This window comes from Panthera leo, chromosome B3, assembly GCF_018350215.1.
Source record: "Panthera leo isolate Ple1 chromosome B3, P.leo_Ple1_pat1.1, whole genome shotgun sequence".
NCBI classification, from domain to species: Eukaryota; Metazoa; Chordata; class Mammalia; order Carnivora; family Felidae; genus Panthera; species Panthera leo.
In genome coordinates, this window is record NC_056684.1 from 136,487,727 (window position 1) to 136,512,380 (window position 24,654).

Sequence of the window (24,654 nt, forward strand, 5' to 3'; positions counted from 1 at the left end):
GCAAATTGGAAAAATTCCAGATGGGATTTCAATAAGAACTATTTACTTGAGAGAAAACATCTCTCTTTCTAAAAGTGAGTCTTTTAAACCAGGATGCAATATAGCTCTCTGACAATTTAGGCCTTTAAAAGGAGGGTTTTTTTTTTTTTTTCCTATACAGGTCATTCCCCTTTCCTGTTACACTTATATTTCCATATTGCAGTATATTTATGCCCATTTTTTGTTACCGTTACAGATTAGCTCTTAGGCATCAGCTTCCCACCTCCCGCCGTGCTGATAGATCTGGAGTTGGGGACCGGATCCAGGACTGCCAGACTCTTCCTTCAGAATTTGTACTTGGGACTGAGCCGGCCTGCCCCTGTCCTGTGGCTGACTTTCCTGTCCTGTGAGCATGGGAACGGTGGTGTTTGTCATTGTGGAATGGGAGAAGCTGATGGCCAGGTCTAGAGAGAAAGGGAAGGCAGGGGGAGGGTTAGTAGGCTCCCCGAGAGAGGGAGACAGAGAACTCCTGGGTTCCCCAGGCATTCCAGGTCCTACACCAGGAATCAGGGTGCTCTGCCACTGTGTCCGACTGGGCAGGGGTGAACACCAGCCCATCCCCCCATCGCCCTCTGCCGTGGTCACATCTCCCCATCTTTGGAGCCACCCCCCTCCACGCACAATGCTTTATGATTTGGTAAAATACGCACCCTCGTTCTAGAGAGTTGCTAAGGAAAACTTGGGGTTGGCGGTTGGGGTGAGGGGGTCGCTGATTCTCCCCATATCCCTTAAAAATGTCCAGAATCTGAATTCTAGATCAGTGGGAAACTCCATTAAACCAACGTGGAGTATTCTACTGTAGGGAGTGATTGTATGCTCAGGGCTCAACTCTTCGTTGAGTCGAAGTTACACGAAATAGTGTGCGTGCTCATGGCACACATTAAGTGCTCGGCACAAGCTGGCTGTTCCTCTTTCCGTTAGCGGCTATCTTTTTTTGCACATTATTCTTTGATGTACTGTCTGTCCTTTTCTGCCGCGTCCCGGGAGGCTGACCCCTCTGCCCCGTACTGCCAGGCGCGCCTGTCCGCTGACTTCTTCTTGGGTGTCAGAGTGGGTGGGTGTGGGTGGGTGTGCTGGGCAGGAGGAGAGAGGGTTTGGAGGATTTGTCCCCATTCCTCCCTACTTCAGCTCCAAGCCTCTGGAGCAGCTGTATCCTTCTACCATTTTGGATGCTTCCAGACAGTGCCTCCTTCATGGCCCCTGCTCTCACCATTTCTTCCCTTTACAGCGTCAGCTCTGGGCAGGCAAGAGCCCCCTCGCTTTGCTAACTTCTGGGGTCCTCACCAGAGACCCTCCTGTTTTCCCCTCCAACTTTTCCATGTAGTCTCTTCATAAAAGTCTCATCCTTTGAACCAAATACTCTGAGCAATACTCTACTTAATTCTCACAACCAACCCTTGCAACATTTGGAGTCCAGGGGAGGTGAAGTGGCTTATTCAATAAGTGGCTTATTCAGCCAGTGACTGAACCAGCATTCGGGTTCAGGTCTGCTGCCCCCAAAGGCTTGATTTTTATCCTTCACTGCCTCCCTATTTCTGAGCGAGGTGACCCTACAAGAAGACCCACCTGCAGGTAAGCCCCAGATCCTATGGTTGCTGCTGTGTTCTCTTCCCATACCCTACCCCATATCCCAGCCCATAGCCATGCAGAGAGGACTATTCCTCAGGTACTAACTGGGAGCCATGGGGGCCAGGAATGAGGCTCAGGGAAGGTAAGTTTTACTTACAGGCCAGGTACTAGGAGTCTGATGCATCCACAGCACCCTCAAGGCTGGCCTCTGTGGGCAGCTGTCCTTGGTTGAGAAGAGAGGGTAGTCAATATTAGTAGCCAATTCTGGCGGTCAGGGAGGCAGAAATGCACAGGAAGGTCAGGGTGTACCCTCGTTAGGCCAATGTTCCAGCCCTTAGCCCACGGCACCTACATCTTTGGGGTACGTGACGTGCAGTGCTCACTAGAGGGACAGGAGATGCCGAACTGACTTGGCCATGGAAGGTGGCTTTGCTACATCGTCAGAGAGGCTAAGGAGGAAGGACAGATGCCACATTCTGTTGGCAAAGTGTTTTTCCATCTTCCCATCCATTTACATTCATTTATGATGCCCCCATCCATGCATCCATCCATGCACCCATCCATGCACCCATCCATGCACCCATCCATGCACCCATCCATGCACCCATCCATGCACCCATCCATGCACCCATCCATGCACTCATCCATGCATCCATCCATGCATCCATCCATGCACCCATCCATGCACCCATCCATGCATCCATCCATGCACCCATCCATGCACCCATCCATGCATCCATCCATGCATCCATCCATGCACCCATCCATGCACCCATCCATGCACCCACCCATGCATCCATCCATGCACCCATCCATGCATCCACCCATGCACCCATCCATGCACCCATCCAGGCACCCATCCATGCACCCATCCATGCATCCATCCATGCACCCATCCATGCACCCATCCATGCATCCATCCATGCACCCATCCATGCATCCATCCATGCATCCATCCATGCACCCATCCATGCACCCATCCATGCATCCATCCATGCATCCATCCATCTGCTTCTGAAGCCCTATGCCTAACCCCGGGTGGGCATTGAGGGGGGATTCAGAGTGATCTTATTTCTGCCGTCAAGAGGATTGTCTCACTTGAGACCATGGATATCTGTTGCCTCCATACTCAGATACCTCAGGGATGGGTATTGGGGTGTATGCAACCCTGGGCTGGGGAAACCCTGAGGTGACTGACAGAACACCGGGTTGACAAAAGTCACGTTAAACTGACGGAATGTAACTCGAGTTGACTAAGATTCAGCTTCCTCCACCAGACAGAGTCTTGAGTACTCAGCGGACGCTCCTGGAAGAAGGTGTACCTAAGCTGGACCCCGAAGGATGGACAGAATCTGGGCAATCACACCGGAGGAGGAAGAGATGGGGACTAAGCAAACTGTGAGCCGTGCCCCAGATGGGCTCAGATTCCACCATCGTCACACTGTATTCCTCCAATTTGTTCACGTGCCTTTTCTCCCTTTTGCACTTCTCCAGAGTGTGAGCAGTACTTTATTTCCCAAGCAGAAGCCCAAGGACCAGCAGATCAATATAGGTATAGGTACTAATAATGATAGCAACCCATGCAGGGATGGCTGAAGGTTGAGTAACCTCTTCAAAATCAGCTGCTCGTTGAGACCGAGGCAGGCTTGGCATGCAAAAGTGTGTGACACCCTGATCTGCCTTCTACTGTAATAGATAGCTTCCTGAGCACAGGCACATTCTGAGGTGGCTGCAGTGGTAAGAAGAGAATTGGAAAGGTGGTGTGAAGGCTTAATTAGAGATGGAAAAGAAAGCTATTCATATGGTATTGGTTTGGAGCTGGTATCTCATATCCATCAACACACACACACACACAGAGCTAATCTTGGTTTAATAATTTCTTCTGAAGTATCTTCTAGAGTATCTAGAGTATCTTTGGACGTATTTTCTTGCAATGAAGTGGCCAGTGGTTTTTACCTGACACATCAATGGGAAGCCATTGGTAAGGGCTGCCAAAAACTGAGTTGAGAAGGCATTAGAGGCTCCATCTTTCTTGTGAGAGTGCCTTAATCCATTCACCAGGTCTGTCTTGGGCATGGGCAGAGGAAGTCAGTTACTTAAAATAATGGAGTTACCAAAATCTAGGACCCTGGATCTCGGGTCCCCCAAATCTAGGGGAGCGTTGGACATTTGGTCCGGGAGAAGGGGAGCTGAAGGAGAAGGACAACTCAAAACGTAAGAGCCCGGACAGTGAAGTGTCCCAAATAATTTCCACATGGAAGTCTTGAAAGATGCAAAACAAAGTCATCTCTCGCTTAGAAGGGAATCAAGCTCAGAAAACAGAGGAACCGGAGAAGGCATTTTAGAGATCATCTGGGACAGGAAGATAAATGGTGTCCATCCATGCTGCCATCTTGGATCTCTTATAGTGATTCCCAGAATCTTATCTTGAGAAGGATTCTGGAGGCTCTGTCTGAATGAAGATGAAAACAGGGCCGCGGTTGATTGGTGAAGTCTGTGTGGATGTGAGGGCTGAAGGACTTGCCCATGACTATGTGTTTGTCATTTTTAGTCTAGGCCAACGCCCTCATTTTATAGGCAAGGAAGTAGAGGTTGGGGGAGGTAACGGGAACTTACCACGGGTTACACAGTCGGGAGCAAAGTGAGAATTAGAATCCCTTCTCTTGCCTCATGAGCAAGCATTCTTTCTACGCCAGTGGACATTCTGTCAGGACTGACAATAAACCATAGTCAGTTCTCACAGTGTCTAATATGGAAAAACAGCTGATATCAGCCGAGTATTGATTTTGACATCCACAGTCTTGCCGACCTTCGCCTGCAGCCATTTGTTTATTGTACAAACAAGCCTTTGAGCCTGTTTGTTAGCCCTCATGGGGCTTATCTCAATCTTATCTCTGAAGTTTTGCCCCCATTTCTTAAGCACTTACTGTGTGCTTAAAGCTTTCCATGTAATCCCTTATTTAATCTTTGCTGCAACCTGTGTCTTTGTGAATGAGAAAATTGAACTTGAGTGGCTTATCCAAGATGATGTAAGTTTGTGAGTGGTTAGTGCCAGGAACAGACCCAGGCTCCAACAACTCTTTTGCCTGGTTGCCATGGCTGGTTGCTTGGGTTCCTGTGGTTTGTTTGTTTCGTTGGTTTTTAAACAGCCCTGTCTTGCGTCTTAATTTGTGGAATAGTGTTGGATGTCAAAAGTCAATAGTGGCAAAACTCTTTGCTTATAGCCCCATTATTGGGCATTACTGTTCTTTGGATGCCAGTGGGCAGTGACTTCCCTTCCTCATCACCTCCTTTGAAGGCAAACATTAGCTCATGGTCAGTTCCCAGCAACCCAAACCCCACATTTGTATCTACTCGAGGAGTTCAAGATGGAGATCGGTCTCTGCTAGCCTTCAGGGTGCCTCCCTCAGTGCAGACTAGAAAAGGCACCTGCATTAGTCGGCTAGGGCTGTCAAAACTAAGTACCACAGATTGGCTTCCTTAAGTGGCTGAAATGTATTGTCTTCCATTTCTGGAGGCCAGAGGTCTGAAGTCACACTGTTGGCAATGTTGGTTCCTTCTGAGGGCTATGAGGGAAGGCTCTGTTCCAGGCTATTCTCCTTGGCTTGTAGACTGACCGTCTTCTCGCTCACTTCTTGCTGTAGCTTCGTATTGTTTCCCCCTATGCTCATGTCTCCGGGACCAAATTTCCCTTTTTTATAAAGATACCCGCCATATTGGATTAGGGTCCACTCTAATACCCTCCGTTTTTTTTTTTTTTTAACATTTATTTATTTTTGAGACAGAGAGAGACAGAGCATGAACAGGGGAGGGGCAGAGAGAGAGGGAGACACAGAATCTGAAATGGGCTCCAGGCTCTGAGCGGTCAGCACAGAGCCCGACGCGGGGCTCGAACCCACGGACCGTGAGATCATGACCTGAGCCGAAGTCGGACGCTTAACCGACTGAGCCACCCAGGCGCCCCTCTAATGCCCTCCTTTTAAGTTGATGACCTCTATGAAGACTCTGTCTCCAAATGAAGTCACATTCTGGGGGTACTGAGAGTTAGACCTTCAACACAGGCATTTTTGACAGGGGACACAATTCAACCCATAACAGCGTCTCTCTGGCCCCTGCATAACGTGACAAGGAATGACATTCCACTTTTCCCCGCCTCAACATGTTATTCGGTCAGTTTCAAAATGCAGAGTCAAGTAGAAAGACTTTCGCAGTGGACACGTTAAATCTACCACCGAGATTCAATCGTTAACATTTTACTACACTCATTTTATCACGTACCCGCTGAAGTAATAACATCTTTATGTAAATTAAAAAGAACACCTGCTATACCAGATGGAAGCCACCTCATGCCAGGGCGCACCACTTGGCGAGTGTAGCGTGGCCTGGATTTCACGCCCCACGCTCCCTCTGTCAGGCACCCTTGGGCAGTGCACAACCTGTACCCCTGTCCTTTTTGACCCCGAAGACAATCCTCCAAAGAAGCAGCAGGGCGATAGAACGTCTACAGAGCCCTTGCTCCTTTTTCAAGGAAGTTTGTAATGAAGTTATTCACCGAATTTACACAGAACTTACACACAGCACAATGTATAGTCCTGGGCTGGCATGTGGTTGGCATTTAGCACAGACAGTTGGACCAATGGACGATTTACTTAGTATAAGACGGTTGAGCGAGAGAACGGTTCGTTGACTGAATCTACTTCTGTATGAATTCAGTTTATATGAACAATAACTAGGAGTCGAAAAAGTGTCCAGACACCAAAGTCAGGGGGTGCCCACCAGGAAGAAATGTGTTCCTAGAAGTGGCTTTCGTGGCACAATTATTGAAATGCCTCAAGATGACAATTATCCTGAAGCCCTTTGGTTGACCACGCGTGTTGCTTCTACTGGGTTTCTGTTCACATTTAGTCCTTTACCAGGTACCGCTTGGTCCCGTGGGGGGAATGTTCGCCAACACGCAACTATAGGGGATTAGAGCTGCATGTTTGTGGGGGACTCAGCAGGATCACCATCTAAGGCCAGGAGAGAATTGTTGAAGGTCTAGCCAACAAGAAGAGCAAAACAACATTTGTCAGGGCAGTGACTTTGGAGATAGCTGGCATCCCCCCAGGCTGGAGACTGAGTTAATATTAACGGGCCCAAGGTGATGTGGGCTTGTGCAATCCTGAGCCTGGCCACCTCCTCCCCGGCTGACAATCCTGTTTGTCCACTCTGCCTCTTGCCCCTCAGCCGCCCTTCGGTTAATGCCCAGAGAGGAGGTTGTAGGCTGGGTCTCTGGGCAGCAGCTGATGATGCTGTCACTCTGAACCAAGAATGTCCAGCACGACTCTGCCCCATCAGTATGCCTTCAGTGGGGGCCAGGGAGTGTCCGGGGGCAGGAGCACTGGTATTCAAATCACTGTCTTTCAGCAGAAGGGCGTGTTAGCCCAGACGTGTCTGTGACAGGGGAGTACGCTCTCAGACCTCCTTACACCTCATCTTGCCTCGCCAACCAATCCTCCTCGCTTAACAGCCTCCTCACCCACGGCAACATTCAGCAAAGTGCATTCCACGGAAGCCTAGAGATGATTTGTAAAAAGAAAAACAGGGGCTTCAGGGTCAAATAAAACTTGAGAAACGCCACATCTTCTCTTTCCCACTTGGATGGTAATACTTGGGAGAGGCTAAGAAATCACACTCGGTCTAGAGTTTTCCAAAGCCATTTCACCAAGGTCCCTTTTCCTCCCATAACACAAACTAACATGGGAAATGTCTCGGCATCTCTGGCCTCTTCTGCTTCTCTGTCTTTCATACTCTCCCCTTCTCTAGGCACCCTGCCTTCTTGCTTCCCTTGACCATGCCAGACACTCCTGCCCCAGGGCCTTTGCATCACCACATTCCCTATGCCTTGGCTACTCTTCTTCCAGATAGCTTACTTTCTCATCTGCCTTGGGTTTCTCAGTAAGGCCTTCCCTCACCACTCTGTCTGAGCATGTCTCTCATACCCCAACACTTCCCATCTCCTGTCCCTGCATTATTTTTTGCTGTAAGACTCATCACTTACCCCTATTCTACGCACGGTATTGACTTACCAGGACTGTTGCTTATCCCCCATGGAGCTCCTGTGTGCAGGGATCTTGTCTGTTTTGTTCACAGCTGTGCATAGTAGATGCTTACTAAATAAGTGAATGCGTGTGTCCACACGAGAAATCACACACTTTGTACATTGTTCTGTCTTTTGCTTTTTACCATATTAAAAAAAAAAATTTTTTTAACGTTTATTTATTTTTGAGACAGAGAGAGACAGAGCGTGAACGGGGGAGGGGCAGAGAGAGAGGGAGACACAGAATCTGAAACAGGCTCCAGGCTCTGAGCTGTCAGCACAGAGCCCGACGCGGGGCTCGAACTCACGGACCGCGAGATCGTGACCTGAGCCGGAGTTGGCCGCTTAACAGACTGAGCCACCCAGGCGCCCCTACCATATTTTGTTTAGAGATCTTGCCCTATCAGCCTATATAGAGTTAGCCTATGTATGACATTCAAAAGCCTGCATGACATTCTATTAGAGAGGTGTCCCTAATTTTATGTAATCGATTCCCTGTTGAAGGACATTTAGGGTTTTTTGTTTTGTTTTTTGTTTTGTTTTGTTTTTTGTTTTTTTTTTTTTTTTGCTCTTCAATGCTGCAGTTAGAAAGAACTTTTTTCCTTACGTTTGTTATTTGTAAATATTTCCATGGGGTAAATTCCTAGTGGTGAAATTCCTGAATCAAAAACTAGGGTATTTTTTTTCTACTTTTAACTTTAACAGATGTCACAAAACTATCTTTCCGCAAGATTGCACCTACTTCCATCCTCCCCCCGCCTCTATTATTGAGAAGATCTGTTTCTTCACGTGTAAACAGCAGTGAGTATCGTCAACCTGGCACATTTATGCCGATCTGACGGGTGGCATATGGGACTCTGGTTTGTGTTTTTAAAATTAGAAATGGGGTTGAGAAATCTCTTATATTCCCATTGGACGTTTGTATTTATTTACTTAATTTTTTAAAATCTATTTTGAGACAGAGAGCGAGCAGGGAAGGGGCAGAGGGAGGGAGAGAGAGAATCCCGAGCAGGATCCGCACCCTCGGCACAGACCCCGACGCGGGGCTCGAACTCACGAACCGGGAGATCACGACCTGAGCTGAAACCAAGAGTCAGGCGCTTACCCAGCGCCCCTGTATTTATTTTTCTGTATTCTGCCTGTTTAAGTCCTTTGCCCATTACTCTCCTCGGTTACTTACTGTCTCCTTATAGATTTGAGAGAGTTCTTTAAAATTAAAATGATTCTCTGTCATATCAGCTACAAGATTTCCCAGCTTGTCCTTAGGCTTTGTTTATGGCATTTATGGCATGGCGTTTGCATACGTATTTTTTTTTTTTTAAACAACTTGATGTAAAATTATCATGAAAGCCATTGGATTAGGAGTAATAGCTTAAAATGTCAGGAATTTCACTGGCTTCTTTGCAGACCATTGGTCATACAGTTATCGTTATTAGTACATTTAAAGCTAATTTGTATTATGTTGTCTTTCATTGTGGTAAAACATACAACATTCACGATCTTACCACGTGTAAGTATACATCTGGGTAGTACCAAGACATTCCCACAGTTGGGCAACCATTACCACCTGCCAGCCCAGAGCCCTTTCCGTCTTGCAAAACTGAAACCTTGTCCCTGGCAAACGCTGCCTTCTCGTCTCCTCTGCCCCTCACCCCCGGCACCCTGCTTTCTGTCTCTGTGACTTCCATACTCTAAGTACCTCGCAGAATTGCAGTCTCACGGTATTTGCTCTTGCGCGACTGGCTAATTTCACTGCCTCAACTTCGTGAAGTAGAAGAGGCCAAAGCAGGCATCCTGGGCTTGTTCCTGATCTTGGAAGAAAACTTTCAGTCTTTCCCCATTGAGGATGATGTTAGCTGTGGGCTTTCCATACGTGGCCTTGATGCTGTTGAGGGAGCTTCTTCCTATTCCTCTTTTCTTGGAGTGTTTTTTATCATGAAAGGGTGTGAAAAATGTTGTCAAATGTTTCCTCTGCATCAACTGAGACAGTCACGTGTTTTGGTTTTTTTCTCTTCATTCCGTGGATGCGATGTATTGTACTGATTGATTTCCATATGTGACCCATGTTTGCATTCCAGGACTAACTCCCGCTTGGTCGGGGCGTATGATCCTCCTACTGTACTGCTGAATTCCCCTTGCTAGTGTTCGGTTGGGTGTGTCATCCATATTCATCAGAGATGTTGGTCTGTGCTTTTCTTTTCTTGTAGCGTCTTTGTTCTGGCTTTGGTATTGGAGTAATGCTGGCCTCGTAAAACGAGTTAGGAAGTGGTCCCTCCTCTTCGATTTTTTTTGGAAGAGTTTGAGGAAGGCATCTGTGAATTCTTTTTTTTTTTTTCTAATATGGTGATAATTCTATCCATTCTTTAGCAGGATGTTCTTTAACCTCCATGCATTTGGAGGCTTCCCAAATTCTTCGTTGCGGTTGATTTCAAGTTTCGTAGCGCTGTGATCTGAAAATATGCATGGTATGATCTCAATCCTTTTATATTTATTGAGGGTTGTTTTGTGACCAGTATGTGATCTATTTTGGATAATGTTCTGTGTGCTCTTAAGAAGAGTGTGTATTCTGCTGCTTTGGGATGCAAAGTTCTGAGTGTATCTGTCAAGTCCATCTGGCCCATAGTATCATTCAGAGCCATCGTTTCTTTATTGATTTTCTGCCTAAATGATCTGTCCCTTAACAATTCTATCCATTACTCAATGTTCATCATGATAAATGTAGTCACCGTGTGTCATTATACAACATTATTGATGAAGTCTTTGTGGTGATGGGGCATTCGTGGGGTCTGGTTCTGATGGCCAAGAAATAATTCTTTCTTTTTTTTTTAATTTAATTTATTTACATCCAAGTTAGTTAGCATCTAGTGCAACAATGATTTCAGGACTAGATTCCTTAGTGCCTCTTACCCATTTAGCCCATCCCCCCTCCCACAACCCCTCCAGCAACCCTCAGTTTGTTCTCCATATTTAAGAGTCTCTTTTGTTTTGTCCCCCTCCTTGTTTCTTTATTATTGTTGCTTCCCTTCCCTTATGTTCATGTGTTTTGTATCTTAAAGTCTTCATATGAGTGAAGTCATATGATTTTTGTCTTTCTCTGACTGACTAATTTCACTTAGCATAATAGCCTCCAGTTCCATCCACGTAGTTGCAAATGGCAAGATTTCCTTCTTTTTGATTGCCGAGTAATACTCCATTGTATATATATACCACATTTTCTTTATCCACTCATCCATTGAGGGACATCGGGCTCTTTCCATACTTTGGCTATTGTCGATAGTGCTGCTATAAACATGGGGTGCATGTGTCCCTTCGAAACAGCACACCTGTATCCCTTGGATAAATGCCTAGTATGCAATTGCTGGGTCGTAGGGTAGTTCTATTTTTAATTTTTTGAAGAACCTCCATACTGTTTTCCAGAGCGGCTGCACCAGCTTGCATTCCCACCAACAATGCAAAAGAGATCCTCTCTCTGTGCATCCTCACCAACATCTGTTGTTGCCTGAGTTGTTATCGTTAGCCATTCTGACAGGCGTAAGGTGGTATCTCATTGTGGTTTTGATATTTCCCTGATGATGAGTGATGTTGAGCATTGCTTCATGTGTCGGTTGGCCATCTGGATGTCTTCCTTGGAGAAGTGTCTATTCATGTCTTTTGCCCATTTCTTCACTGAATTATTTGTTTTTTGGGTGTTGAGTTTGAGAAGTTCTTTGTAGATTTTGGATACTAACCATTTATCTGATATGTCGTTTGCAAATTTCTTCTCCCATTCTGTCGGTTGCCTTTTAGTTTTGCTGATTATTTCCTTCGCTGTGCAGAAGCTTTTCATTTTGATGAGGTCCCAGTAGTTCATTTTGGCTTTTGTTTCCCTTGCCTCCGGAGACGTGTTGAGTGAGAAGTTGCTGTGGGCAAGATCGAGAGGTTTTCACCTGCTTTCTCCTCGAGGATTTTGATGGCTTCCTGTCTTACATTGAGGTCTTTCATCCATCTTGAGTTTATTTTTGTGTCTGGGGTAAGAAAGTGGTCCAGGCTCATTCTTCTGCATGTCGCTGTCCAGTTTTCCCAGCACCGCTTGCTGAAGAGACTGCCTTTTTCTATTGGATATTCCTTCCTGCTTTGTCAAAGATGAGTTGGCCATACGTTTGTGGGTTAAGAAAGAATTCCTGAAGACATCTTTGGTGGAAAAAGGTGATTTTATTAAAGCACAGAAACAGGACCTGTGGGCAGAAGAGCTGCTGGGGACCCTGAGGAGAGGCTGGTCTTATACTTGGGAGTTGGGGGAGGTAAGTTAAAGGGAAGTTTTCAAGGAGATTTTCAAATGCTAAAGAAGACTCACAAGATCCTGGAGGCCTAGCTATTGTCAAGCTAAGGTTGTTTTCCCCTGTAGCAAAGCATTAGCGTTAAGACAGTAGGGGGTTCCTGGAGAAATGTTACACTCTGTATTTGCCTCAAGTATTTGTCAATGGGCTACGGGTTAGGAGGAAATGTAATTTTACCTGCCATTTCTTTCTTGCCTTTGTTCCCCACACCGCTATGGAGGGGTGATGTTGGGGCTCCAGGAAGCTGAGTCTATAGGTTTCTGGAGATTAGGCTATCGATAAGACTGCCTTTTTCTTGTAATTTACTAAGATATTTGTAAATGGAAGGTGACTCAGGTCCAGCAGGACTTGTGATCTCTATCAGTTACTCATTTGTTTTTCCCCTTTCCTTTGTTCTTGGGCAGCCAGGAGTGCCCGAGGGGTGTTTGTGGCCCGTCTGCTTGCCTTATGCTCCCTCATCAATTATTACAATATTATTGACAATATTCCCTATGTTGTACTTTTCATCTCCTTGACTTATCTATTTTATAACTGGAACTTTGTGCCTTTAAATCTCCTTGATCTTTTTCATCATCCCCTTCTCCCCTTCCCCTCCGGCAACAACCAGTTTGTTTTCTGTGTTTAAGGCTCTGTTTGCTTTTGTTTGCTTGTGTGTTTTGTGTTTAGGTTCCACATATAAGTGAAATTATATCTCTTAGTCTTTCTCTGGAAGACTTATTTCACTGAGCACAATACGCTCCAGGTTCGTCTATGTTGTTGCAAATGGTACAATCCCATTCTTTTTATGGCTGAGTAATATTCCATTATATATATATATATACACACACACACACATATACACACACACACACATTATATATATATATATATATATATATATACATTATATAACATAATATATATATATACATATATATACATTATATAACATAATATATATACATACATATATATTATATATACATACACATATATACACATATACATGTATATATATACATATACATAAACACCACATCTTCTTTATCTATTCAGCTATTGATGGACACATTTGGGTTGCTTCCATATTTCGGCGATTGTAAATAATGCTGCACTAAACGTAGGAGTGTATATATCTTCTCCAATCAGGGTTTTCATTTTCTTTGGGTAAATATCCAATAGTAGATTTACTGGATCATATGATATTTCTATTTTTAATTTTCTGAGGAATCTCCATACTGTCTTGCCACAGTTGGCTGCACCAATTTACATTCTCACCAACGGTGCACGAGGGTTCCTTTTTCTCTGCATCCTCACCAACCTTTGTTATTACTTGTCTTTCTGACATTAGCCACTCTGACAGGTGTGAGGTGGTATTTCATCGTGGTTTTGATGTGCATTTTCCTGATGAGTGATGTTGAGCATGGTTTCATGTGTCTGTTGGCCATCCGGATGTCTTTTTCGGAAACATGTCTGCTCAGGTCCACTGCCCATTTTAAAATTTAATACGTTGTTTTTTGTTTTTGTTTTTTTTTTTGGTGTTGAGTTGTGTAAGTTCTTTATACATTGTGGATATGAACCCCTTATTGGATACATCATTTGCAAATATCTTCTCCCACTAAGTAGGCTGCCTTTTTGTCTTGTCAATGGTTTCCTTTGCTGTGCAAAAGCTTTTTGTTTTGGTGTGGTCCCAATAGTTTATTTTTGCTTTTGTTTTTCTTGCCTGAGGAGAACTATGCTGCTAAAGATGATGTCGAAGAAACTAGTGCGTATGTTTTCTTTTAGGAGTTTTATGGTTTTGGGTCTCGCATTAGGTCTTTAATCCATTTTATTTTTGTGTATGGTGTAAGAAAGTGGTCCACTTTGTGTGAATTCATCTTTCAATGTCTGATAGAATTCACCAGTGAAGCCATGTGGTCCTGGGGGCTTTTTTGTTGGGAGTTAACTATCGATTCAATCACTTTACTAGTTATACATCAGATGTAGCTAGTACCATGTGTCAATCTTCTATTTCTTCATGATTCATTCTTGGTAGGTTGTGTGTTTCTAGGAATTGATCTACTGTATCGAGATTATGCAATTTGTGGGCATTCAAGTTTTTCATAGTATTTCCTTATTATGATCCTTTTTATTTGTGTAAAAGAATGTCCCCTCTTTCATTTCTGATTTTAATTATTTGATCCTTCTCTTTTTCTCTTAGCTAGTCTAGCTAAAGATTTGTCAATGTTGTTAATCTTTTCAAAGAACCAACTCTTGGTTTTGTTGATTTTCACTCTCGTTTTATTTTTTGAAATTCTCTATTTTGTTTATCTCTCTTCCGATCTTTATCATTTTATTCCTGTGCTGGCTTTGGGTTAGTTTGTTCCTTTTTTTCCTTTTCTAGTTCCTTAAAATACGAAGTTGGTTGCTGATCTGAGATTTTTCTTCTTTGTAACGTAAATGCTTACAGCTACAAACTTCCCTCTTAGGACTGCTTTCTCTGCGTCTCGTAAGTCTTGGCCTGATGTGTTTTTATTTTCACTTGTGTTAAGATATTTTCTAATTTCTCTTGTGACATCTCCTTTAACCCATTGGTTGTGTAAGAATTGTTAATTTCCATACATTTTTGGATTTTCCAGTTTTTCTTCTGCTACTGATTTCTAGTTTTCTTCTGTTGTGGTTAGTAAAGGTACTTTGTATGATTCCAGTCTTTAAAAATTTGTTACAGCTTGTTTTGTGGCCTAACACATGGTCTGTTCTGGAGAATGCTCCCCGTGCCCTGGAGAAAAAAAATGTATTCTGCTGCTGTTGGTGGAGTGTTCTGTGTATGTGTGTTAGCCCAGCTGGTCTATAGTGTGGTTCAAGTCCTTCTTTTCCTTATTGATCTTCTGTGTGGTTTCCTGTCAGTTATTCAAAGTGGAGCATTGATTCTCCAGTTACTGTGTTGCTACTTCTCCCTTCAACTCGGTTAATGTTTGCTTCACGTATTTAGGGGCACTGAGGTTGGCTGCATAAATATGAGATGCATTAACCAATGCTTTCTTCAAGGACATTGCTTCTTTTAAAAAATTTTTTAAATGTTTATTTATTTTTGAGGCAGAGAGAGAGACAGAGCACAACCGGGGGAGGGGCAGAGAGAGAGGGAGACACAGAATCCGAAGCAGGCTCCGGGCTCTGAGCTGTCAGCACAGAGCCCGATGTGGGGGTTTGAACCCACAAACTGTGAGACCATGACCTGAGTGACAGTCAGACGTTTAACTGACTGAGCCACCCAGGTGCCCCCAGGACAATTGATGATTTTTATGTTTAATTGTGTGATCTGACCAGAAGTCCAAACACCAGTGTTTAAGGTGGGTGTGAGCCTTTAACACTCTGACTAATTTTGATCCCCACATGAGCGCAGACCCCTTAGCTTCCTCCCTGTTGAGTGATCTGCCTGGCTTGGCCTTGCCTCTTTCTCTCTTTGTCACTCTTCTACTGAAACCTAGGCTATTAATTAGGTGTCCTGTCCCACTCCTAGAGAAGCCCATCTCCTGTCATTTGTGGCTTTCCATCTCTGTTATTAAATTGTGGGTTTCAAGGGCTCCTGGGTGGCTGAGTCGGTTAAGCGTCGGACTCTTGATTTCGGCTCAGGTCATGATCCCACGATCATGAGATCGAGCCCCATGTTGGGCTCCATGCTGAGTCTGGAGTCTACTTCGGATTCTCTCTCTCTCTCTCTCTGTCTCTCTCTCTCTCTCTCCCCCTCTGCCCCTCTTCCCTGTTCATGCTCTCTCTCTCTCAAATAAAAATAAAATAAGACAAAATAATAAATTGTGGGTTTCAGCCAACATTTCATCTTGCCTAGCACAGGGCCTGGACAGTGTGCGTGCCCAGTGCGTATGAATTAAGTGGATACGTGAACACTTGCAGGGACCTGGATTCTACACATGGAAAGGGAGACCCCGAGACAAGAAGATTAGGAATGGGCTCATCACACTCACTCTTGGGCCAGGCCCACCATTCTTTAATGTCGTCTAGGGAGGGGGCCCGGCCTGAAAGAGCGGGGTTGAACTCAGGCAGTTATTTTCGCACGGGGTTCACCATCGTTCCCACAAAGAGGGGAATGTTGGTACTCTCATCCTTGATGACGACTAAGAAGGACCTGTTGAACTTGACGGACAGATGCTTAGACCAGGTGCTCCCTTCCGAAGGCGTGGCTCCAGAATAGTCTGTCACATTCTCATCGATGCTCAGCACAGCTTTAGGCCTTATGGCATGGAGGGGAGAGACACAGGGGGCTATTTGAGGCAGAGACGGGCTACACCTTCCCCCACCTGGAGTTGGGAACAGGGCCCTATGGGATGGGATGAGAGCTGTCTTGGGGGTTCCAGGGAGGGATGTTTCCGAAGGCCCATCAAAGACCCGGGTCTTTCTAGCATTTCTTTGAAATAAAAATGAAAACAATGGCAAATAAGCAGTATTGCTGGCTGGGTGTCTACTATTTGGGCGTTTTTACTAAAGGACCACAGGACTCACAACGGATTTATCATGGTGTAGTGGAAAAGATACGAATTTCCATCACAAGGATCTGGGTTCCATCCCATTTTCCCCACTAGCTAACTGTGTCACCTCAAAGAGATGACTGGTATCCTTGAAACCTTGGTTTTCTAAAAGGGAAAATCAGAGCTATCCAATATGATGTCCCGGGGCCACAAATGTGCTTCACGCTGGGAGTTTCATTCAGTGTAGGTGCTCATTAGAAGTGTGTGTGTGTGTGTTTCCATGTGTGAATGGTGTGCATGTGTGGGTGTGGATGGAGACTAGTAAGTGAAAGTTCTTTATCTGGTAATTCTGGGCTCCATCAGCTGGCCATGTTACTTACCCAACCATCTTGAGAACACAACTCCTTAATCCTTTTCTCCCCAGGGGCTGGCCCCTTCTCTGTGCCTAATATACTCAGGCCTCAGCCTCTCCCATCACCTGGGCAGTCCATGACTGTCCATGACTGATGATTTGACTGTCCCGCCTGTCATCCCCTGACCTTAGTTGATGGTGGAAAGTATGTCACCTGTTGTGTTTGGGAAATTGAATAACACATGCTTAGCTGCACCTGCCCTATCCCATCCCTGACCGTCAAGGAAAGTTTACTAACTAAATATTTAAGAACATTTTTGCATGTTTCCTTTTGAACCAACGCAAGCTGGGGGTAAAACCTACCATGAAAGAAAATGTAATTCACCAGAACAAGAGCCGTGTCTTTGTCAAGATCTTTGATGAAATCCACAGTTTTCCTTTGGGTTTCCTTTTCTATATACTGGTTGATCCATTTCTTGGCCTCTTTGTTGTCTCTGAAGTGGACGGAGAAGGCTTCTGAGGGGTCCAGCTTCTTGACATTCTCCGAAAACGTATGTACTTGCTTCCAATTCTTGTCGATGAATAGTATACTTCTGGCGGTCAGCTGGCATTGGCTGTCGAGACGCTGTAAGCCTTTTAGATATTGGCCTCAGGTGTCTCCTTGAAGTTAAAATCTAGGCCCTGCAGGATCTGGGTGCGAGTGTCACCGTTGGTCCCCAGGGAGAGAATCGAAAAGGCTATTGCGACGCTCATGGGGGAGCAGATGATGTTGTTGTTGGAGTGATGAGCCAGTTCATGGTGCGAGCCGAAGGCACACTTGGCCAGTTTGGGGGCTATGCTGGGGGAGGGTGCCTGCAGATGGGGCTTGGAAGCGTGTGCAGGGAGCCGGGAACCTGACAGCACAGACCTGCCGATAGGAGGAGGCCCCACGTGAAGGAGGATGGCATTGTCCTGCGAGACAGAGAAGGGGTACCACACCCACGTCAGGCCACACGGTGAGTCCCTCGGCCACTGAGTGACACCACGGGAAGCATCCAGAGCTTACCGAACCCCTACCGTGTGCCGGCCCAGTGCCGAGGACTTCCCTTCGCCCTCATCGTGGAGGACAGAACAGCAGCAGAGGCTCTACAGGGCTCCCCACCTGCCAGGCCCCCTTGTAAGCCCCTTGCCATCTCATCTCCTGGCCCTCTTGTAATGGCCTGTGACCCAGGGCATATGATAATCGTCCATTTACAGATGAGGAGACCAAAGGCCCAGAGAGGTTTAAGTCACCTGCCCGAGGCCACAGGGCAGGAAAGTAGCAGGTCCGGAATCACAGACCCGGGCAGGCTGGGTCTTGGCAGTGGCACTAACACCCGCAGTGGCCTGTGTGCAAGTGCCACGGCCCCTATTTTACATCAGAGGAAACTGAGGCACAGGAAACATAATGTACAGGTGTGCAACTACCCAGGGAGCAGGTCAGATCAAGTGCAGGGATGCCTAGATCTGGAATAGTCCCCCACTGGTCCCCATTGACATGAGGCTGCTGCCCAGAGAGGGTAAGATCTTGCCCAATGACACACAGCCAGAACCACCCCCGCCTCCGACCGTGGTCCAGACTCTCCCTGACTCCATACTTCAACGTCCCTTTTCTCGTAGCTGCTACAGCCGTCATGGAACAGGTCCTCTGAGCCTGGAGTTGGTTATTAGCCGACCCTCCAGCATTCCGGGCCTGGCGGATACGGCTCGCAAAAGCACTGAGGGCCCTCACCCCTCAAGGCACTCACAGACGTTGACTTATTTCAGCGGCTTGAGGCTGGGAGAGCAGTTCAGGAACATGTTCAAGGCCACACAGCTGGTCAGGCAGAGCTGGCACCAGACAGGTCTCCATGCCCCTGGGCTGGTGCTCCGCACACGGGGGTGCTCACCTGGTAACTTTCTCCCTGAAGCGGGAACTTGGCTGCATCTGAGGGCTGAGCCCACAGGGCGTCAGGGGTCTCAAGCTCGGTACCATGGACCTTCTGGGCTGGAAAACTCTATGCTGTGGGGGGGCTGTCCCGTGCATTGTAGGACGTTTAGACGCATCCTAGACAAAATTTGCTGCCCATAGCAACCTCCCAACTCCCAGGGGTGACGATCAAAAATTCTCCAGACGTTGCTCGGCGCCCCCTGGGGTCAAAGTGCCCTTGTGCAAGGGGGAGGAGGGCTTCAGAGCACGTGGCCCACTTAGGAGGCCTCCTTTTCCCTAGTTGGACAGACTTCTCATTTCAGAGCAGGTTCGGGTCAAGGGAGTCCCAACTTGCTCACTGGGGCCAAAGTATTCACTGGATCCACTTGGTTTGGGGTGTTCATGCTTCTTGGGTAGGGGCCCTGTCTGAGGGTACCAGGATTCTGCTCTGACATGTCATGTCGGGCCTTCAGGAGACCACAGCAGATCTCCTCACCTGTCACTTTGGGAACCCAGATGCTCCTGGGGTCCTTCTGCCATTGGGAGCTTAATGACAAGCTCCTCTGAGTGTGGGGGCTGTGCCCGACATACAGTCACATACGGCGGCAGCCCCTAGAAGCTTTTCTCTCTCTCTTTCTTTCCTTCCTTCAGTCCTCCTTATTTCCCTCCCCCTTCCTCCCTTCCTCCTTTCTTTCTTTCCTTCTTTCTTTCTTTCCTTCTTTCTTTCTTCCTCTCTCTCTCTCTCTCTTTCTTTCTTTCTTTCTTTCAAGTTTATTTATATTGAGAGATAGAACATAAACAGGTGAGGGACAGGGAGAGAGAGAGAGAGAGAGAGAGAGACTCTCAAGTAGGCTCTGCATTGTGAGTGCAGAGCCCTACACGGGGCTCCATCCCACAAACCGTGAGACCACGACTTGAACCGAAATCAAGAGTTGTGCACCTAACCGACAAAGTCACCCAGGCACCCCAAGAAGCCTTTCTTGAGCTGGGCCCATGGTGAGTCCCAGGTCCCAGCCCCCAAATTGTCTTTGGTTCCTGCAGTCAACTCCCCTGGCCCCGCCCCCCCTCCTCCCCAGACACCGCCTGAGTCCCAGCCCTATGCCTGGATGGCAGGGGTCTCGGAGACGCTGGTCCCTCCAGTGACAGAGGGGTGGTGGGGAAAGGAGGTAGTGAAAATCATACTTTTTAGCTTCGGGCAGACCTGGTTCTAACCTGCCTCGATCACTCACTAGCAATGGACCCAGCACAAACGCTTTTAATCTCTCTGAGCCCAGTCTTTGAAATGAGATTGTTGGAGAAGCAAGCGAAGCCAGGCTAGCCATCAAAACTCATGGCCATCGCTTACATACAGCACTGTCCCCTCTCCCCCACCCCCCTATCAACCCTCAGTTTGTTCTCTGTATTTAAGAGTCTCTTACGGTTTGCCTTCCTCCCTCTCTGTAAGTTTTTTTTTCCCTTCCCCTCCCCCATGGTCTTCTGCTAAGTTTCTCAGGATCCACATATGAGTGAAAACATATGGTATCTGTCTTTTTCTGCCTGACTTATTTCACTTAGCATAATACTCTCCAGTTCCATCCACGTTGTTGCAAATGGCAAGATTTCATTCTTTCTCATTGCCAAGTAGTATTCATTGCATGGTATATATAAACCACATCTTCTTTATCCATTCATCAGTTGATGGACATTTGGGCTCTTTCTACAATTCGACTGTTGTTGATAACGCTGCTCTAAACATTGGGTTGAATCACAGGAATCTATCCCCAAAACCAAGAGCACATTGTGTATACTGTATGTTAGCTAACTTGACAATACATTCTATTAAAAGAAAAGATTAAAGGATTAACGAAAAGTTCGGAAATCAATAATGAAGTCACTTTAAAAAAATCTATCCTAAGAAAATAATCAAATATCAACTAGATGCACAAAATCTCAGCATCCACACGTTTATCATGGCATTATTTATAATAGGTGAACCCTGGAAACATCCAAATGACCAGATATATAAAACTAGTTAAACAGATTACGGTACTATAAGTGATGGACTAAGATATAAGTTTTTTAAGCCATACGTTAAAAAAATAGTGAAATATATAGGAAATCATTGCAATATATTAATAAATGAAATAACAAGTACAAAATGAAAAAAAAAAAAAAAAAAAAGAAAGAAACGCATGGCCAGAGGAACCCGAGAGATAATTCTTAGAGGGGTGAGGGTGGTAGGTTTCGCAAATGAAAGCTTTTACAACCAGTGAGGGGCCAACGAGTGGGAGACGGGGCCATGAACCCAGATAAGAAAGGGGACAAGGTGACGGACAAGATAGCAGGGTTATCTGAGGAGTTAATGAATACATCTCAATCTTTCAGAGGAGGAGGTCCAAGGACAAGACCAAGGCCGGGGTCCACTGTGCAGGAGGGCGGGGGCCAGGGAGCAGGGGTGGGGGGACCATGGGCCATCCTTTGGAAATCTGGTTGAGCAGGCTACCATGGGGAAAAGCTGAAAGGGCATTCGCTTTCTCCAGTAAGATAATTAAGTGGGTGGCATGGAGTCTGCAGGGCAAGGCCAAGGACTCTGGCTCTGGCTGGGCTTTAGAAGGAACCAGGTAAGAGAAGGAGCCTGAAGCACGTTAGAGAAGCGTGTTAGAGAACACGGAAGGGGGCCCTCCAAGGGGACTTGTCCCTGCCACCTGTAGGTGGGAGAGACACAGGTGAAGACCATCAGGGCTACAGGGTCCTTTCCAAGCCTGGGAAGTGGGGGAGAGGGGAAAGTAACCCCTGAGCAGCCCCACCCGCCCATGCATGATGCACCATGACGCATCATCAAAGCGGGCCTAGGAGACGCTGAGAGCGTTTGAAGGGCGTGATTCCAGCCTCCCCACTGGCTGTGCCCGCCTGCAAATCCTGACCCTGGCAAGTCGGAGCTGAACCTGTCTGTGCCTCAGTTTTCCCTTCTGCCGAGGGGAGATAACAATCCTGGCCCAGTGGCCCAGCCTCTAACCAGTGTCAGCTCAGGAGGAGGCGCCGATTCCCCAGAGAGGCTAGATAGGCTGGAGGCGCACCTGAGGGGCCTCGTCTACTCACAGGGCAGCCTCGGGGGCTGGGACACTCAGTCTTAGGGGCCCACAGCCACCCCCGCTGCAGGAAATAAGGCCGAGAGCCTCCGGAGCGCAGCCGGTGAGTGCCCGATACCATCAAAGGGCCTTGCTGTTCTTTGAAGTGGCCTCGTCCAGCGAACGGCAGGCACGAGGCCGTCTGAAGGGTGGATGATGGGGGCCCCCCGGTCACACGAGACCAAGAGTTCATTTTGCCTTGATACTCTTCTCACAGAGCTGTCGAGAGGAAAAAGGGGATTACAACTCTCGTAGAGCCTAGGGCTGTGCCTCATACGTGGTTGACCTCCAGAAACTTCAGCCACCTGACGTCACCGGGCTTATTACTACTGCCAAGGTCCCAGCCCTTGGAATCTTCACCTTGGGAGCTGAATCATGTCCTTGGAACCCCAAAGTCCATTTGTCTAGGCACAGAAAGAAGACAAACAGGCACCTATCAAGCGCCCAGGCCCCGGGGAATCATGGGAAAGAACGAGATGGGGCTGCCCGGAGGTAGTTAGCGTCTTGCAGAGTATCAAGACCCAAGGGGCCTTAGTGCTCCCATTTTACTGATGAGAAAAGTGAGGCTCACAGAGAGGCGGTGACTTCCCCAGCTCCCAGGGAGCACATTCGTTCATAGGAGAGCTGCGGCAAGATCCCGGGCCACCTGACTCCCAAGCCAAGGTCCTCCGTAACAAAATGTGCAAATATCTGTAATTCGTCCCTCTTACTTTCCTGCCAGCAGATGAAGAGACAGGGGAAGCCAGCCCCCACAGACCGCTATTTTCAGAATCGGCAGTCGGATGTCTGATATCGGGCAAGAGCCGGCGCCACGGCCGAAGACGGCCGGCCGTCAGCCATAGGAGAAACTTTGAGCGAGTTAGGTCTCACTGTCCCCATTTTGCAGGGACGGGCACTGAGGCCCACTCAGATGGAGGTGCCATCGAAAGCCCTGTTCGTGGCTCCATGCTAGTTAGAAGGCTCCAGAATTCTGTGTGCTTTTCACCCTGCCTTGGACATTTTTATCCTAGCATTTTAATGCCGAAAGTCACCTCAGAGCTCTAGGACTCAGGACGTACTTCGAGACTAGTGATGATGGTCCACCAAAGACATCACTGTTTACTTATACATATTCCTCACTCCCGCCGGGGCCTGAGGGCGGCACCTGATTTCTAGGCCTGTGCTGCACCTGATTTCTGAGTGAGGCACCTGATTTCTTTTTCTTTTTCTTTTTTTTTAGTATTAGTTACTTTCTTTCCACCCCCCCCTTATTTACTTTTTATTATTTTATTGTTTTATTTTATTTTAACTAGTGAATATTTAAAACAAAATTTTAAATATGATTTACCATCAAGTTAGCTAACATATAATGTATACAGTGTGCTCTTGGTTTCGGGGGTAGATTACAGTGATTCATACAACAACCTAGTGCCCATCGCAACAAGTGCCTTCCTCGATGCCCGTCGCCCATTTTCACCTCTCCCCCGCCCCCCCGTCAACCCTCAGTTTGTTCTCTGTATTTAAGAGTCTCTTTTGGGTTTGCCTCCCTCTCTGTTTGAAACTATGTTTTCTCCTCCCCCTCCCCCCATGGCCTTCTGTTAAGTTTCTCAAGTTCCACATATGAGTGAAAACAGATGATATCTGTTTTTCTCTCCCTGCCTTATTTCACTCAGCGTAATACCCTCCAGTTCCATCCGTGTTGCTGCAAATGGGCAGATTTCATTCTTTCTCATTGCCAAGTAGTATTCCATGGTATATATAAACCGCATCTTCTTTATCCATTCGTCAGTTGATGGACATTTGGGCTCTTTCCACGATTTGGCTATTACTGAAAGCACTGTTACAAACATTGGGGTACAAGTACCCCTATGAATCAGCACTCCTTTACCTTTTGGGTAAATTCCTAGCAGTGCTATTGCTGAGTCATAGGGTAGGTTTATTTTTAATTTTTTGAGGAACCTCCACACTGTTTTCCAGAGTGGCTGCACCAGTTTGCATTCCCACCAACAGTGCAAGAAGGTTCTCGTGTCTCCACTTCCTCGCCAGCATCTGTAGTCTCCTGATTTGCTCATTTTAGCCACTCTGACAGGCACCTGATATCTAGGTCTTCTAACCTGCTGGACCTCCATTTCCTCATCTATAAATTAGGGATAATGATTCTTAGCCTGCGCCCTTCAGGGACTGGTTCCAAAGGTCAGACTAGAGAGCAAATACATTTATTTTATTTTATTTTATTTTATTTTATTTTATTATTTTAAAAATGCTTATTATTTTGGGGCGCCTGGGTGGCTCAGTTAGTTAAGTGTCCCACTCTTGAATTTGGCTCAGGTCACGATCCCACAGTTCACGGGCTCAAGCCCTGTGTCAGGCTGTGTGTTGACATTGGGAGCCTGCTTGGGATTCTCTCTCTCTCCCTCTCTCTCTGCCCCTCCTCTGCTTTCTCTCTCAAAAATAAATTAATATTAAAAAAAACATCTATTATCAGGGGGCCTGGGTGGCTCAGTCGGTTAAGTGTCCGACTTCGGCTCAGGTCATGATCTCGCGGTCCGTGAGTTCGAGCCCTGCGTCGGGCTCTGTGCTGACAGCTCAGAGCCTGGAGCCTGCTTTGAGTTCAGTGTCTCCCTCTCTCTGCCCCTCCTGCTTGTGGTGTCTCTCTCTGTCTCTCAAAAATAAATAAACATAAAAGATTTTTTTAAAAATGTCTGTTATTTTGAGAGAGAGAGAGAGAGACAGAGAGAGCGTCAGTGCACAGGAGCAGAGGAGGGGCAGAGGGAGAGAGAGAGAGAATCCCGAGCAGGCTACTCGCTCATCGCAGAGCCCGACTCGGGGCTCCTCCCGGAGCTC

The 24,654-nt window shown here is 46.7% G+C and overlaps 1 pseudogene; it reads right to left on the reverse strand.

The window, feature by feature from the left end:
* Positions 1–16,023: 16,023 nt before the first annotated feature.
* On the reverse strand, positions 16,024–17,771 carry LOC122222674 (annotated as a pseudogene).
* Between the last annotated feature and the right edge of the window lie 6,883 nt (positions 17,772–24,654).